The sequence below is a fragment of the Odocoileus virginianus genome, unplaced genomic scaffold, assembly GCF_023699985.2.
Source record: "Odocoileus virginianus isolate 20LAN1187 ecotype Illinois unplaced genomic scaffold, Ovbor_1.2 Unplaced_Scaffold_1, whole genome shotgun sequence".
In the NCBI taxonomy this organism is placed as follows: domain Eukaryota; kingdom Metazoa; phylum Chordata; class Mammalia; order Artiodactyla; family Cervidae; genus Odocoileus; species Odocoileus virginianus.
Window position 1 is genome coordinate 10,011,287 of NW_027224263.1, and position 12,496 is coordinate 10,023,782.

The 12,496-nt window shown below is 36.1% G+C and overlaps 1 pseudogene; it reads left to right on the forward strand.

The window, feature by feature from the left end:
* Positions 1-310: 310 nt before the first annotated feature.
* Positions 311-1,300, forward strand: LOC139033287 (ADP-ribosylation factor-like protein 5A; annotated as a pseudogene).
* Positions 1,301-12,496: the final 11,196 nt, after the last annotated feature.

Consider the following 12,496-nt stretch of genomic DNA (forward strand, 5'->3'; position numbering starts at 1 on the left):
CAACAGCAGACTCGATCAATCAGAAAAAAAGAATTACTGAATTCCAAGACAAGGCACCTGAGCTAGAGGAGGACAGTGATCCATGAGGCTCATGACAGAGAACAAGGAGACCATGTCTATAAGCTAGAAGAGTGTGCCAGAGGCAGTGTTGCTTCAGTTTCAGCCTCCTTCTGGTTCCTGGGAAACTGGCCATCAGTCAGTTGAGTAGCAGCAGCAGTACAGGCTCTAGCACATCTTCCTCCTCCACTTCCGCCTGAGCTGGGAGTGTCTAGGTCACCCAGTGGCTGGAAAGGGGGTCAGCTGCCCAAGAATGGGAATCCCCTTCACCAGGATATGGAGACTATTCAGTCACCAGGAGTACACTGTTGTCATTGTTGGGGTGGATAATGAAAAGTGCCATCTTTTACCAATTTTCTGTGAATGAAGTAATGTAGAAGAGGTAGTGATACATGCTTCCTAATGTGGAATACTAGTGGCCAAGAATCTCTTCCTTCTTCCTGGAACACTTTCTATACTAACACAGAGTTTGTAATGGTTGTGAACAGTTGTTGTTCAGTCACTAAGTTGTGTCCAACTCTTTGTGACCCCAGGAACTGCAGCACGCCAGGCTCCTCTGTCCTTCACTATCTTCCAGAGTTTGCTCAAATTCATGTCCATTGAATGGGTGATGCCATCCAACCATCTCATCCTCTGCCACCTCTTCTCCTTTTGCCTTCAATCTTTCCCAGCATCAGGTCTTTTCCAATGAGTCAGCTCTTTGCATCAGATGGCCAAAATACTGGAGCTTCAGCATCAGTCCTTCCAATGAATATTTAGGGTTGATTTCCTTTAGGATTGACTGGTTTGATCTCCTTGCAGTCCAAGGGACTCTCAAGAGTCTTCTCCAACACCACAGTTCAAAAGCATCAATTCTTTGGTGCTCAGCCTTCTTTATGGTCCAACTCTCACATCCATACATGACTACTGGAAAAACTATAGCTTTGACTATATGGACCTTGTCAGCAAAAGTGATGTCTCTGCTTTTGTCTCTTTGCTTTTTGATGTCTCTGCTTCTGTCTTTGCTTTGTCAGCCAAGTGATGTCTCTATTGTGGACAGTACAGACCAAGGATTTCTATAATTAGAGAACTCTCTATAAAATGTTAGCCCATAAGGCCTTAAGGAAGGCTGGATTGCTGACTTACTAGTAAACAAGATGTTAAAGGATGCATGACTGTAGCAGAAATCTCCCAGTTTTGGGAACTGACTTTTACTAGAGATCACCAGTGACATATCCAGATATGCTGTGCTCTTACTGGGTAGAGACTATGTTAAGGATTTGAATGATTTCACAACTTAAGATTAGATGACCTCTACTGATCTCTTCTCATAGACTTTGTATAAACCAAGTGTTGGATTTTACCTGAAAGCTGTAAAACCTAGTGGTTTAGATAGATAGATAAACATGAACTAAATTTTCTTCTTATAGAAAAAGTTTAAGACCACTTATTTCAAAACAAACATGAAGTCTTACCTTCCAATCTGCTTTCTCATTAGCTTCTTTCGACACAAGGTCTTAAAGCTGCGCTTGACATTTTTCTCATCATAGGTCCTTTTAGGACATTGTGTAGCCTGTTAGGTAGAAAGAGAGGAAGACATTTGTCACTATAAGAGCTTTATTATCAGTATTGCCCTCCCTAGTTGAATGTTATCCCCTTCTTGTTACATTTAGTCAAAAGACAAATCAACACAGATATTTAGTTTCTAATATTTTAAAATATAACTTACAAAAAGTATTTTGCATAAGGTTGTTTGTGTATTGTGTATATACCTCAGATTCAAATTAATGGCTTTATGTTCTAAAGAAAGGGAAATTACACAAAACTTAATATTCTTTGTTTATGACCATGAGTATGGGTATTGGTTTTAAGTGCTATTTGGTACTTTTCCTCTATGTTCCCTGTATTTTACTAACTAACCTCCTAAACCACTGAGCTGCTCTTGAACAATTACAAAGGAGGAAAACCTTGACATTGTGTACCTATTGTATGATAGATCAAACCACATACATGGAAATATGTAATGCAGCTGGGTGGAATATCAAGTTTGTGACTTAGTGTTACTAGTAGGCAGAATTGCACATTGGGCAATTATCAGATTGTTACCTTTATTGAACCTTATGTCATCTAAATTTCTAAATAGGCTGATTAATGGATTAACAGTTTATCATTAATCATATTTAAAATTATCAAGTGTTTTCCCAGCGTTAATTAAAAACAGTGGTGTGAAACATGTCTACCAGGAGAAGTATCACCCTATAAATATTATCAAATAATTCAGCCAGTCTTCTTAGGTATTAAATTATATGTCCAGCATTTAAAGGGAATTTGAGATTAAAACATTTTCTAACTGCCTAATTTGAAAATGTCTTATTTCTTAGGAGTTGGAATAGTTCAACAATTGTAAAACTTTTTAATGCTTTTAAGATGTTTATTTAAACATTGATCAAGATAATATATTTATTTTCACTAAGAAGTAACTTGGCCCAAAATGCCTTTCATGTTTTCATAGGGTATTTTCTCTCAATATCTGAAAGTCGAAGGCATTTCTCTTGTAACTATAAGCAAACTTATCCTAAATGTGTTAAACCATATTCTTTAGTATTCCATGTATCTTTCATGCTCTGAGAATCTGAAAGCTAACTGAAACTGGCCTATTTTAGAATATTCAAGAAAAAAATAATAACCAATACTACCCTTTTAGATTTCATGACGATTTTGATGAAGAATAATAGTACATGCTATAACCACTGACAGAACTTTGAAAGTTTCCTTCTATGAAAATATAAATCACCTCTATTTAAATCCAGGGCAACCATGGGATATCAGTGTTTAACACTGAAGGTTTTGTGTTTTATATTTATACTATAATTGTAAAAATGCAAGCATAACATTTAATTCTTGTCAACATGCTTTTACAAACATAAATCCTAAATTACTTAGCTTTGAAGACAAATCATTTGAAATTATACCATTAGATGAACAGAAAGGAAAAATAGTGAAAAGAGTAAAAAAAAAAAAACCTTATACGACTTATGGGACACTATCAAAATGAAAAAAAACAAACAAACATGAATTATGAAAGCCTCAGCAAGAGAAGAGAGAAAAAGACAAAACTTGTTCAATGAAATAATGAACAAAAACTTTCTAAAACTTGGAAGGGGAATGAATATCAAGTACAATGAAGCTCTAAGGACTAAAAAGAGAGTCAATCCAAAGAAGATTATACCTAGATGTATTACAATAACATTTGGTCAAAATTCAAAGATGAGGAGAGAACTATGAAAGCAGTAAAATGGGACTGCACCTAACTAAAGCCTTTTGCTCAGCAAAGGAAACAAAAATCAACAGAGTGAAAAGACAATCTACAGAATAGGAGAAAATAATTTGTATGCCATGTATCAGATAAGGGATTAATATCCCAAATATATAAGGAACTTACACAACTCAGCAGGAAAAACCCAAATAACCCAATATGAAATAAAATGAGCAAATGACCTAAATATACATTTCTCCAAAGAAGACTTACAAATGACCCAACAGGTATACGAAAAGGTGCTCAACATCACTGCCTTTCAGGGAAATGCAAATCAAAACCACAGCACGATATCACGTCACATCTGTTACAATATCTTTTATCAAAGGTCAAAAGATAACAAGTGTTGGCAAGGATATGAAAAAAAGAGTACCTTTATACTTTTGTTGTTAGGGATGTAGATTGGTATAGTCATTATGGAAAACAATGGAGATTCCTCAAAAAATTAAAAATAGAACTATAAAATGATCCAACAATTCTACTTTTAGGTATATATTCAAAGGAAATGAAATCAGGATGACAAAGAGAGGTCTGCACTCTGCTCATTACCATATTTATTGCAGCATTAGTCACAGTAGCCAGGATATGGAAACATCCTGTGTCCACTGATGGATAAACAAAATATGAGGTATATATGAGATCTCACTGAAATGTGGAATCTAAAAAAGTCAAACTCATAGAAACAGAATAGAATACTGATTGCCTGGGTTTGGGTGAAGTAACAAGTGGGGAGATTCTGGTTAAGGAGTACAAAGTTTCAATTACACAAGGTAAGATCTAGAGATCTAGTATACAGCAATGTTGTGTGATAATTTCACAAAGTATATCTATATTAAAAATATCAGCCCATACACTTTAAATATATTCAGCTTTTATTTGTTAATTATACCTTAATAAAGGGGGAAAAAAGAGATGCAGGGGTATACAGTGGTTCAGAGCACCAGCAAAATTACAATTAGTGTCAGGCAGAACATTGCTCAAATGCTAGCTCCTCTACTAAATAGCTCTGTAAATTTGTGCAAGTTAATAAATCTCTGTAAGCACTGCTTTCCTCTGCTCATATCATGGCAGTAGTAATAATACCTATAGCACAGGGATTCTTAAAATATTTAGCACAGTGGCTAGTCCACATTAAGTATTTATTACTTTTATTACAGAGCCTTAATTGAATGACAAATGAAATGAACTGCTTGAGTTTTAATCATGGTCTGGTGTGAGTCTAGGTTATTGATCCAATCTGGTAAACTCAATGTCCTCTGAACTTTACCCCAGCCATGCACTTTACTAAATTGGACATCTCTTGCATATATATTTTATATCTATATTCTGATTCTTGCCCCAGGCCCATATTGTCTTGTCCATGATTTAAGGTCATTTCCATTTTCAAAGAATAGTAACTTAACAAATTATGTGGACTTTTAAAAATTTTTGCTGATCTGTTTTATTATGGCTCATTGATATAAATGTGATAATAAATGTTTAATAACTGGCTATCTAGAAAAGTGCATGCATGTATGTGCATGAGCATAGATTTTACTAACAGAAAGTATGTGTAGCAAACAATTTACAAATAATAAAATATCCTATACTCCTTATTATAAATTCCATATAATCCATTGATTCTCATTGAATGCTTTCATTGCTTTTGATGAACTTGTGTATTCATAGCCAACCTGTGGTTGGAATTAACCAATGAATGTAGTTGTGGCATGAATCTTGACTGACATTGTTTCTATAAGCAAATAAGATGAAAGTGAAAAAATGAAGTGTCAAAACATAGCATGTTCTTCAGTGATGTGAGTGAATTTTCAGCTGAATCTGTTGAATACTGGAATAGTAGTTCCTCAATTTTTTCTACTGTTTTGTACTATTCAGAGTCATGGTCTTAGACATAATTTTAAAGTTTAATCAGCTTTAAGATATTCTCTATCATGTATTCACTAGATAATCAATAACAACAACCAACTTTAACAAATCGAGCCATTATTCCTACCTAGTATTTACCAATTTCTGTGGTGTAAATATTTTGGAATTCCATGGCCAAGTTCAAGTGACCCACGTGAAGTTACTGAGTATAGAGTAGAGATGTGTAGTAGTAGTAAACATTACAGATAATATTCCCCACACACAGATTCAATCAATATGAACAATCTCGTGTATAGGTAATAGTACAAAATAGTTAAGCGATGCGTTTTGAGTTTTTATTTCTTTGGTTTTGACAGAGTTTGCCTCAAAATAAGTGATCTCAAGAGCCATCTCAAGCACAAGACTGTTATAAATATTGTAATGCGTGCTGTGTGTGCTATGTCAGTTCAGTCGTGTCTCTTTGCGACCCTATGGACTGTAGCCCACCAGGCTCCTCTGTCCATGGGATTCTCCAGGCAAGAATACTGGAGTGGGTTGCCATGCCCTCCTCCAGGGGATCTTCCTGACCCAGGGATCAAACCCGTGTCTCTTATGTCTCCTGCATTGGCAGGCAGGTTCTTTACCACTAGTGCCACCTGGGAAGCCATTTGCCCTCCTTTTTTTCCTTTTTTGGTTTTGGCCGCCCTGTGCAGCTTGCAGGATTTTAGTTCCCTGACCAGGGATTGAACCCAGCAGTGAAACAACAGAGTCCTAACTACTGAACTGCCAGGGAATTCCTGTGCCCAAGATTTTTCAAAAAGCCTTCCATAACTCCTCTTCTCCCTTGGGCCACTTCCACCTATATCTCTGTTTTGTATTTTTACCAGCCAAAAATCTTTAAAAGTGACTATTATCCACTGTCCCAGTTCTTTATCTGCCACCAACCCACCGTGATAATTTAGCTTTCTTTCTTTCTTTTTTTAAGCTTTCTGCCCCATTCCTCTATGAAAATAGATCTGGCTGAGGTTACCAGTGTCTCTAATTTAAATTAACTTTACTATTCTCTTTATTTGACCTCTTAGGAGCAATGTCTGCTACTGACAAGCCACTCAATCCTTCCTGAAATAGTCTTTCCCCTTAGGTTCTATAATACTCATTTTACTTTTCTGCTTCTCTGCCCATTCCTTCTCTTCTACTTTGCAAATACATCTTTCTCTAACCAGTTGTTATATGTTGTAATCAAGATTGTTCCTAAACCCAAAATCTAAATCTATAATCCTTCCCGTGATTTTAGTTACCACATAGAGTCAGATGAGTGCACACACACACACACATCCCCAAATAAAGTGTAAAATTTGTTTTCTATATGTATATTACCACCACAATCAAAATAGTGAAGGTATCCTTTACTCCTAAAAGTATCCTGGTGTCCATTTATAATCTTTTTCCTAGCCAACCCAACCACTGTTCCCCAAGCAACTACTAATCTGCTTCCTGCTGCTGTAGATTAATTTGCATTTTATCAAGATTTTTATATATATACACATTGGATTCTACAGTATATACTCTATTTTCTGGCCTTTTTTCACTAGTGTAATTATTTGAAGATTCGTCTTTGTTGTTGGCTGTATTAATAATTTATTTTTATTGCTGAGTAGCATTCTCTTATACAGATACACTAAAATTTGTTCATTCATTCACTTGTATCAATAAGATATTGGTTTGTTTCCAGTTTGAGATTACAAATAGAGCTGCTATGAACATTTATGTACAAGTTTTTGTGTGGACATATGCTTTCATTTCTGTTTCTTGGGTAAATACCTACAAATGCAAAGGCTGATTTGTATGGCAAGTTTACTTTTAACATTATAATAAATTGCTAACTCTTTTCAAAGTCATTCTGTAATTTTGCATTACCACCAGCTGTATAACTGATTTCTACCTCCTTACCAGTGCTTGGTATTTTCAGTCTTTTTAATTTTAGCATTTCTACTGGGTATGTAGCAGTATCTTATTACGGTTTTAATAGACATCTTACGGCTATTGATCATGAGCCTAATTTAATGCATTTAAATGCTGAGTTTCTTTTGTTACATTTTCAAATATGTTGCCCATTTTTAATTCAGTGGTTTCTATTCTGACAATTAAGTTGCAAACGTGTTTTTAGAAATTTTAGATAGAAGTTTTTGGTTAGATATTTACTTTATAAATATTTTCTCCAAGTCTAGGCTCTTTTCATATTTGTATCACTGCCTTGTTAAGACTGTAAATTATGGTTCACCAAAAGTATATCTTAAGAAGGCAGTGTATCTTTTATTAATTTTTGTCCTCTGTAAGATTATATTAGTTAAATCCAAGGTTGTTAAGAAAATCTCTTTTCTTTTAAAAGCTGTATAATGTTCATTTCTCTATTTGGTTTGTGATACATTTCTGTTAATTTTTATATATGGTGTGGTTGACGTTGAAGTTCATTTTTTCTTTTTTTGCATTGTCTATCTAATATTTCTAGAACCATTTTCTCAAAGCATCATGCTTTCACAAGAAATTACCTTGGAAAATTTGTCAAAAATCAATTGACTATCAGCAGTCCCCATTATTGCATCAGCTCCACCACAGATCATCACAGATCCTGGAGGCTGGGGACTCCTGCTATATATGAGTGAGTCTCTATATAGAATCTTTTTTCCACTGACAATGTGTCTATACATCCATAAACACTACATGTCTTCCCTAACTATTGTATCTTTACATTTTAAGCTTTATTAACATACAATTTGATAGATAACACTATATAAGTTTAAGGTATACAATGTATTGATTTGATACACTTATATTATAAAATCATTATTGTAGCATTAGCTAATACCTCTATCATATCACGTAATTACCATTTCTTTTCTGTAGTGAAAGCATGAGATCTAGAATAAGTCATGAAGTGAGGTAATAAGTCTTTCAGCTTTTTTTTTTCCAAATTGTGTATATATTAATATGTGAGTAAAGGAGTACACTATAGCAATTATCAAGATAATTCTGATGATCCTCAGTATTTCATTGCTGGCACTATCCATTGTTTATTGTCATTAATGGTTTTATTTTTCCACTTTATTTAAATCAAAAAATGCTACATGGAAGTCTCCTTCTTGGGGTACTCAATTTTAATTGTACTAAGCCAATATTAATCTAGTTTAGCCAGGGCATTTATCTGCCAAGAATATTCTGACAAATTCATGGCTTGGAAGGGCTATAGTAAATTCCTGAAATTCCAGGCCACTATATGATAGCTTATTAATTTGATGAGATAAAAGTGACTACTACTAATGAACGTGCTGTACCATTCTCTTCTCAATATGGAAGAAACTTTAACATTATGTCTCTACAAGCCTAGAAGCAACTGGCTATAATTTGAAGAATTCAATCAAGTAATGGGATTTTTCTTTTTTAATGATGTCAAATGACCAGTTTGACTTTCACTGAATTGACTGGTTGGTTGACACTTTGAGGAGCATTAACTTGTCACCATCATCATTACTATGAAATAGTATTTATTAAGCACCCACAGTTGCAAGTGATATAAAGTTAGCCAAATAATCGTAGACTCTGCCCTTTAGGAGTTTATGATCTGAAAACTCAACACATCCAGATGAGCTGGAAGCCATTTAGCAGAATCCTGCTATAGGACTTGGAGAGATGTTACCAAGTGGTTGTAAAAGATCAATTTTCTTCTCAAAGTGCCATGGACTAGAAAGGAAAGTAGTGCTCATGTTAGGTGGGTGTAAGTGATCTTCTCACTTGAGATGGTCTTATTTGGGCCGAATTGCAACTAGAGATATCCTCTCCCTTTCAAAGACTGAAGCAGCACTTGAGAGAGAAAATGACATGTCTGAGCTTATCAAAAGCAAATGAGTCCTCTGGGAATATGGAAGTGAGTAACAATGGTGGGGGATGCAGCGGGAAAATGGTATTTTTGGCATCAGAATAACTAGGCTCTATTCCAGCTTTGTCCCTCATGGGTGGGCACTGGGTAATTTATTTAACTTTTCTGCATCATAGTTTAGTTATTCACCTGTAAAATGAGAAAGCTGTAATCATGTTTATGCCTTCATGATATTTGAAAATTGTGCAGAGATCCTGCAATGAAAAGTGAACCCAAAATGAATTTATACAAGAACAGTCACAATAATGAATGTTTATTTCTAACTAGGCTGAGAGGTCTATACTTTGGAAGAAAATTAACTATTTGTATGAAGTGCAGTCTTAATTTTTAGTATTTATGGGTTGCAACAGTTTTTAACTCTTAAAAATTACTCTTTTATAATTCAGTTACAGGATTTTGTTACACGGTTCAGTTAGAGCTCATTTTTTGCTTTTACAAATGAAATGCCTAATCAATAGTTCATCTCTTAGAATTCCCTTTTTTTTTTTTTTGAGGAATCACAGAATGTGAGATTAGGAAAGCCCATTAGAAATGAAGTGATCCTACTGTTTATATGACAACATAAGAAAACTTTGAAAGTGAACTACTTGCCCAAAGTTGAACAATAAGCTAATAGGAAAGCCAGTATTAGAATCCAGGTTTCCTAGCTCTTTATTTCAGTACTTTTGCTAAGTATTCCTGTCTCATAATCTTTCATTTCTAGAAATACTGTGCCACAATGGACAACCACTTTATAAACTCAGAAGGAACAGTTCTGTTCAGTTCAGTCACTCAGTCGTCTCTGACTCTTTGTGACCCCATGGACTGCAGCACAGCCAGGCTTCCCTGTCCACCACCAACTCCCAGAGCTTACTCAAACTCATGTGCATCAAGTCAGTGATACAATCCAACCATCTCATCCTCTGTCATCCCCTTCTTCTCCAGCCTTCAATCTTTCCCAGCATCAGGGTCTTTTCTAAGTGAGTCAGTTTTTCACATCAGGTAGCCAAATTATTGGAGTTTCAGCTTCAGCATCAGTCCTTCCAATGAGTATTCAGGACTGATTTCCTTTAGGATGGACTGGTTGGATCTTCTTGAAGTCCAAGAGATTCTCAAGAGTCTTCTCCAACACCACAGTTCAAAAGCATCAATTCTTCAGTGCTCAGCTGTCTTTATGGTCCAACTCTCATATCCATACATGACTACTGGAAAAACAATAGCTTTGACTAGATGGACTTTGTTGGCAAAGTAATGTCTCTGCTTTTTAATATACTGTCTAGGTTGGTCATAGCTTTTCTTCCAAGGAGCAAGGGTCTTTTAATTTCATGGCTGCACTCACCATCTGCAGTGATTTTGGAGCCCAAGAAAATAAAGTCTGTCACTGTTTCCATTGTTTCCCCATCTCTTTGCCATGAAGTGATGGGACCAGATACCATGATCTTAGTTTCCTGAATGTTGAGTTTTACGCCAACTTTTTGACTCTCCTCTTTCACTTTCACCAAGAGGCTCCTTAGTTCTTTGCTTTCTGCCATAAGGATGGTGTCATCTGCATATCTGAGATTATTGATATTTCTCCCAGCAATCTTGATTCCAGCTTGTGCTTCATCCAGCCCAGCATTTCACATGATGTACTCTGCATATAAGTTAAATAAGCAGGGTGACAATATACAGCCTTGACATACTCCTTTCCCAATTTGGAACCAGTCTGTTGTTCCATGTCTGGTTCTAACTGTTGCTTCTTGACCTGCATACAGATTTCTCAGGAGGCAGGTCAGGTGGTCTGGTATTCCCATCTCTTTCAGAATTTTCCACAATTTGTTGTGATCCACACAGTCAAAGGCTTTGGCATAGTCAATAAAGCAGAAGTAGATGTTTTTCTGGAACTCTCTTGCTTTTTTGATGATCCAGCGGATGTTGGCAATTTGATCTCTGGTTCCTCTGCCTTTTCTAAATCCAACTTGAACATCTGGAAGTTCTCAGTTCACATACTGTTGAAGCCTGGCTTGGAGAATTTTGAGCATTACTTTGCTAGCGTGTGAGATGAGTACAACTGTGCGGTAGTTTGAGCATTCTTTGGCATTGCCTTTCTTTGGGATTGGAATGAAAACTGACCTTTTCCAGTCCTGTGGCCACTGCTGAGTTTTCCAAATTTGCTGACATATTGAGTGCAGCACTTTCACAGCATCATCTTTTAGGATTTGAAATAGTTCAACTGGAATTTCATCACCTTCACTAGCTTTTTTTTTCTTAGTGATGCTTCCTATGGCCCACTTGACTTCACATTCCAGGATGTCTCGTTCTAGGTGAGTGATCACAGCATCGTGGTTATTTGGGTCATGAAGATCTTTATTGTATAGTTCTTCTGTGTATTCTTCAAACAGCTGGTATTTATTTATGGGTGGGCACTGTGTGCCAGGTTTAAGGCTAAAGGTTGGACATATGCTATTTCATATAGTCCTCACACAATCCTGGACTTCCCTGGTGACTTAGTGGTAAAGAATCCACCTGTAATGCAGGAGACTTGGGTTTGATCCCTGGGTTGGGAAGATCCTCTGGAGAAGGAAATAGCAACCCACTCCAGTATTCTTACCTGGGAAATCCCATGGACAGAGGAGCCTGGTAGGCTACAGTCCATGGGGTTGCAAAGAGTTGGACAGGACTTAGCGCCTGAGCATGCATGCACGACACACAATCCTGAGGAGACATTAACAACTATTCAACAGATGAGGAAATAGAGTAAGAAAATTTAACTGACTTACTGAAAGTCACACTACTAGAAGTAGTTAAGGTTCATACTCCAGTCTATCTGACACAAAAGCCCGTCTTTCCACTACATGGTACACTCTCTCTAGGAAAAGTCCCATTATCATATTGAAAATTCTTCAGGGCCCAACTAGATGAGTAAGCAGCACTAATTGGACATGACATTGGGAAACTCATCTTAAATTCTACTCTCTTCCCATGTTCTTCTTCCACATCTCAGTGATCATGTCCATTGTTAGATATCTACCTCTATTCAAACTGTTCTTAGCATTCTTTTTGGATCTGGCTTCCTCAGACAATATTCAAAATATCTTTTCTCCTGCTTATTTCACATTTACCTTATTTCACGTTAGAGTCCTTTTCTCATGCTTTTTCCCCATTTAAACTCCTGACTGACAACTTCAGTATTTCTTTGGGAGGCAAATAATATTTTTACATTATGTAGAAGTGATAGAGGCTTACTGTACTTTTTTTTCCTTTCCAGACATTATTTCATTTGCACAATGACATAAAACAACTGATGCAACACATTTTCCACATCTGTCAGGTGAGAACTCGGACCTCCTTGTTTAGTTTCAGTATCTGAAACTATAACTGAAAAAAACCACAAGCTGAATCAATTT